This window comes from Pan paniscus, chromosome 15, assembly GCF_029289425.2.
Source record: "Pan paniscus chromosome 15, NHGRI_mPanPan1-v2.0_pri, whole genome shotgun sequence".
NCBI classification, from domain to species: domain Eukaryota; kingdom Metazoa; phylum Chordata; class Mammalia; order Primates; family Hominidae; genus Pan; species Pan paniscus.
This window is the reverse complement of record NC_073264.2, coordinates 47,660,627-47,666,626: the sequence shown is the minus strand read 5'-3', so window position 1 is coordinate 47,666,626 and position 6,000 is coordinate 47,660,627. Positions and strand designations below refer to the sequence as shown.

At 33.9% G+C, this 6,000-nt stretch overlaps 1 long non-coding RNA gene across 1 annotated transcript in view; it reads right to left on the bottom strand.

Annotated features, from left to right (window-relative positions):
• Nucleotides 1–3,858: 3,858 nt before the first annotated feature.
• LOC134728893 (uncharacterized) overlaps nucleotides 3,859–6,000 on the bottom strand; it is a 562,896-nt gene continuing 560,754 nt past the window's right edge. Inside the window, exon 4 of the long non-coding RNA XR_010109755.1 lies at nucleotides 3,859–4,869. This is a non-coding gene — a long non-coding RNA (uncharacterized LOC134728893). The remainder of the gene's footprint in view (nucleotides 4,870–6,000) is intronic.

Sequence of the window (6,000 nt, the reverse complement as noted above, 5' to 3'; positions counted from 1 at the left end):
GTTGAATATTACCATCAAATAAGTAATCATAACTTTAACATTATGGGATGGGGATGGCCATTTCTGACTTAAATTGCAAAATTATAAAGTAAAATATCAGCCTCAAGGATTTAACCTTTCAGCTCAAGGCACAGAAAATAGTTTCTCATCTCTATAAGTCTAATCTTTATAGACACACGGGTAATATGGCTGGAAAATCAGACACCAAAGTTAATTTTGTAAGTTTGGGAATTGAAACATTTATGCAGTATAGATTCTTGCTAGGTATCTTTGATGAGAATTAATACTTTCCCTGGGAAATAGTAGAACTCTTAGAGTAGAAATGTAAATATTTGTGGGGATTCTGGTGAATCTGAGCATCTTGGAAAGCTAAATATCCCCATGACTTTTTTTGCCAGCAAAAGCAATCTTTCTTCTCTTTTCTGATAGTAGTTTTTCTTGACTGAAAATGCTGTGTATTTGTCATCTTTTGGTACACAGTAAATAATCCCCAAATTAGTAATCAAAACTACTATGATTTATTATTTTTTATAGCTCAGTGGGATGGGATTCTGGGGAGTTCTGCTGGTCTTGACAGTGATCACTTATGCAACTACAATCATTTGATGATTGACTAAAAGCTAGGGGGCCCAAGCTGGCCTCACTGACTTGTCTGGCAGTTGATGGTGAATGCCATTTGGGGAAATGAGGTATTTCCATGTGTCTCTTATCCTTAATGGGGTTAGCATGATGGTTTTAGTATTCCAAGAGAGGGAAAGTCACAAGGCTTCTTAAGGCCTAGGCTGTGAAATTAACACAAGTCCAGTGCTGCTGCATTATAGTTATTAAAAAAAGATACAATGCCAGTCCAGTTTTAAGGAGGGCATCTGAGATTCTTTTGACACTGAAACTAATAGGCAAAAAAAGGAATACTATACTGACTAGCGTGATTAATAAACACCATACAGGAAAAACTGGTCGCAAGGGGATATGGGGAATTCATGAGATTCCTTTGGGCAGCTCTTCACTGTCATGTTCAGCAAGGTAGACTAAACAATCCAAAAAAGCAGGACCAGTGTTGGAGGAAGAAAATTATGTATAATTACTGAGGAGGCCTTATGACCAGTTACAGAAGTAAGGATTTTGACAGTTCTGCATAATTGTTTTCTTTATTGTTATATATGACATAACCATTTTTCTTTTATTTTATGCAAACAGTCAGGGTGACAGTTAATTTTGACTTCTCAACCTAGCCATTATTTGTGTTAATGAATATCTTAGTAAAATGATGACTGAACTATAAGAGATACTTACATTACCAAGACTGATAATATTATATGTATATATAAATATATATTCAGCAACTGCAGACTACTGCAGAAATATATATATATATATATATATATATATATATATTTTTTTTTTTTTTTTTCTGAGGATATCTTGTAACCTGTTAGGTGGAATCATGACCTTTTGATTGTTATTGTGTTATGTATAAAGGTTAAAAATGGGAATGTATATATATATATTGCATTATGTTTACATATATGTGTGTGTGTGTGTCTGTGTATATATCTCCAATATATGTTTAAATTGGATTGAAGTATAGATATGAATGCAAGTAGCCGAAGGTATTAATTGTGCTTTTGTACTGGTCCTTTTGCAGTCTGAACTGCTATGGCTGTGAGCCTGCAAGTTACATTTCCCAGACTCCCTTAAACACTTGCTTTCTGTTATGATCAGACAATGTGAGGTTCTGAAAGGTAATTTGTTTTTGTTTTTTCTTTTAAATTTTAAAAGAATTTTAAATCTTTTTTTCTTTTAAATTTTCATAATGCTAATTAAAGAGAAAATAATTAAAAACACCTTTCTTGTCAGTATTAGAGTAGCTTTAATTCTTAAAACAAGATCTAGAAGAGAGAAATCAGCATGTTCATGGTTGTTTCCTCTAGAGAAAGCAGTAGTATTTATGGCCAAAAAGTGACAGGGAAGTTTAGTCCACATAATTTTGTGTTGTTTGCACATTTGAAGACTGAGAATTTATTCATGTGTTACTTCAGTAAAAAAGTAAAACCCAAAGGACTGCATGAAGTGCATTTTAGAAAAAGGTCTGCTAGTCTTCGCATAGCTGGCTGCAGTTATTACTAGAAATGGGAATAAGTGGGGAAAGTGTTAGTATTTCACTTTTGTCTCCATGTTTTTATATATACGCCAATTATTTGAATAATTTAAAATTTTAATGCAAAAGAGCAGTAATTTGTGTAAGATTTTGGATGGGACCAAAATGGGGGAGGGGACCCCATAAACTCAAAAACAGGCATTTCATAAAATTTTATGCTTGATTTTTTTTTTTGAGACAAGATTGTGCTCTGTTGCCCAGGATGAAGTGTGATCACAGCTCACTGCAGCTTCACTTCCAAAATGTGATTTTCCTGCCTCAGCCTTCTGAGTAGCTGGGATTACAGGCACGCCATGCCCAGCTAATTGTTTTATTTTTTATTTGTAGAGATGAGGTCTCGCTATGTTGCTCAGGCTGGTCTTGAACTCCTAGGCTCAAGCAATCCTCCTGCCTTAGCCTCCCAAAGTGTTGGGATTACAAGCATGAGTGACCCTGCCAGCTCTTATGCATGATTTTTAATGGCTACAAATAATTTCATCCTGTGAATGTGCTATAATTTGTTTAACAAATCCCCAAAGGCATATTTAGGCTACTTCCCCATTTTTCACTATTATAAACAACATATTGATAAATGCCTTGCCCTTTATCCATAATTACTTAAGATATATTATTAGAAAAGATGATGCACCCATTTACGAGTTTTCATATTCACTAGCAGAAAGTTTGTAAGGAGACATCCTAATTTTGCACATCTGGTTGACAAAGGTGAACACATCTGAAAACATAGCTGGTTTGTAAATGTGAAAAACTGGGCATCTTGGACACATCAATGGATTGTTATTAATTTGGTAATAGCAAGCACAACAAATTTTGGTCAGGCTCCTCTGAGCCTTCTCAACCAAGCCTTGACCTTGGCCTGTGATAAAGTTTGGATCTGTGTCACCACCCAAATCGCATGTTGAACTATAATCCCCAGTGTTGGAGGTGGGGCCTAGTGGGTGGTGATTGGATTATGGTGGGCGGTTTCTCATGAATGGTTTAGTATCATCCTGTTGGTACTGTCCTTGTGATAGTGAGATCTGCTTGTTTGAAAATGTGTGGCTGCTCTCTCCTCTCTCTTGCTCTTGCTTTCACCATGCTGCCTCTTGCCTCTGGAAGGTAATTTGAAGGCTGTTAGAACTGAGAAGCTTTTAGTATAGACAGCAGTGGCAATTGCTGGTAGCTGCTGGAAATTGCTGATGTTGCTATAGCTTGGATGAGATTAGGTGAATGAGAATTCCAGCAGTTCCATCAGTGTATAGCTTGGATGAGATTAGGTGAATGAGAATTCCAGCAGTTCCATCAGTGGCTAAACTTCCTTAGTGTTTGTTTGGTAAGCAAGTACCGGCATAGCTCTGGTATCCATTTTTAGCAGTTTCAGCCCCTGAACAGCTGCCCTACTGCAGACCAGCAGTAGGCACTAGTTACTGGATTCTAGTCCAGTGGCATTTGTAGTTTTCTGGAAAACACACTTATTCTCTGTGTTCTGCTAACAATTCTCCCTTTTGTTACACCAGTCCTTCTAACACTTTTTAATCAATTCCCTGTTTGATATCGCCTTTGAAAAGTTAGCATATTTCTATTTTCTAGGTTGTACCCTGAAGATACAATTTCTCAACCATAAAGCCATGTTTATTTCTATGAAAGAAAAGAACACTTTTATAATCAGTACACTTGTAGTTGACAAAATCAACATTTTGTAATTTTAAGAATGCCAAAAAATACCCACAGAAAGTAAATTTATAATTTTTTCTATAGGCACAGGCAATATAAAGTTTTTTTCTCAAGTACATGGTTTTAAAGAGAGTATTAGAATTCTCTATAGCAATGCTATAGACCTCAAAATGGGGTCTGTGAACCAGTGCCAGCCTACAGACTGTTACCAGTATTTTAGGCAATAGAGAGCTTATTCTAGAATGGAAATAAATACACTGTATCTTTCATAGAAAATGTCTTTCTACAAAAAAAAAAAAACCACATAATTTACATATTTTTGTGAGCGCCTTACCTCCCATACCAGTTACAATCAATCAATCAATCAGTTCACAAACTAGTGCATAAACCACTATATAAAAAGGGATTATAGATTATAAGAATTAGACTAAAAGTAATTCCTCTGAAATATCAAAATGTAGCACATTAGGCAGGTTTTCTTTTAGATGAAATTTCTTTTAGGTCAATATGTATTTTATTTTTGGAAAAAAATATGTTCACAATGATATATGAAATAACAATCACATGAAAGTAAACTAATACCTAAAAGTTACAATGCTGATGTAAAGGGACCAATCAATACACTAAGAACAGTCACATTCACTATTCTATAAGGAACAGAAATGACTTGGTAAAGAAGTTAGATTTTAAGGAACGATTGAGAAAAATGGCATCTCCTTATAAGGATACTCCTTATAAGGATAATGAAAAACTGATTCCACAGAAAAGGAAATAAAAATATACAGAGCATTAAAAACAGAGAACAGGGCTATATACTTCCACCTTTCTGTGCTCAACACAGAATGGTGTAAATAAAATAATAAGTAGGAAAAAGAATGAAACACCTAATTTATGTGAGAGAAAAGTGGGAAAAAAAAGTAGAAAATTTTAAATATTAGGGTCAGAGCAAATCTTTATAGTGGATTGTGAAGCAATTAAATCAGAATGATGTAAATAGATGATCATTTTTTCATCCTATTAGAGTGGAAGTCTTCTTTTCCAACATCCTATTGAAGTACCTGATGAAAAATGATAAAGGTTTATATTAGTTTCACATATGCAAATAATAATTTCAATATTATAGTACTCATAATTTCAACCAATATTCTTGAGCTCGTATTGGAATAATTTTTTGGAAAAAAATACAAATATACTTCATATAAGTTAAGTTGTTGGAGATTTAATATCAAGGTAGTGAATAAGCCAAATTTATCATCATATTTGATGTTTGTGTTGTCCCTTTGTACTCACGACTTCTTTTTCTCAAAATCTGTACCAGCTGCTGAGTACAGAAGAAGCCTGTGATTTTTAAATAATTGCAGCACATTCTATAGCTCAAACAAATAAAGCTTTGATTTAAGATTGTTTAATCTCAAAGAGATCAGTATAGAAAACATATTAGAAACATGGATGAAGTAGAATTCAAAAAGAAAGAATCTCTATTCAGCTCCAAAGCTAAGCAATAGCATTTCTCAAAAGATGGCTTCATGATGTGAACTGGAATCAAAGAAATTACTACATTCCTTTGAATTTCGGTGAGCTTTTAAACCAGAGGGTGAGTGTATCAATAACTGTTCCTTGTGAAAGATTGAATATGAGCCAATGCTAATTTTATATCTCTACCCTCTCAGAAAACTTACTAATGTTTAGAGTAAAAAGAAAATGAAACTTTCCTTATATTTTTAAATCAAAATCTATACTGGCAAAAATGTTTTATTGTTAAACCTATGTCTCACCACCAAGCCATCTTCATTCACAAGAATAACAACTACAATAATCACAGCAACAATTGTCAACATTTACTGGGTGCATACCATGTGCCGGGTACTCTTTTTAACTATTTTGCATATATTAATTTAATCCTCATAACAACACTGAACAGTTGTCTCCATTTTACACAAAAGAGATAGAGCAATGGACATTAATCCTAGAAATTTCTGAGCTATAATCTTTTGGTAAGTTACTGCCAAAAATTCCGTTCTTCAGAATTAGAATGTTATGATATGTAACACATAATTCAATATGCCTCTAAAAGCCTTTCACACAATAGGGCTGTTAAATTAAACAATAAAAAAACTAAATCATAAAAAGAAGTATGTACGTTTTGAAAGTAATACCAGAAAATATTTTCTTCATATAATCTGGCCTTC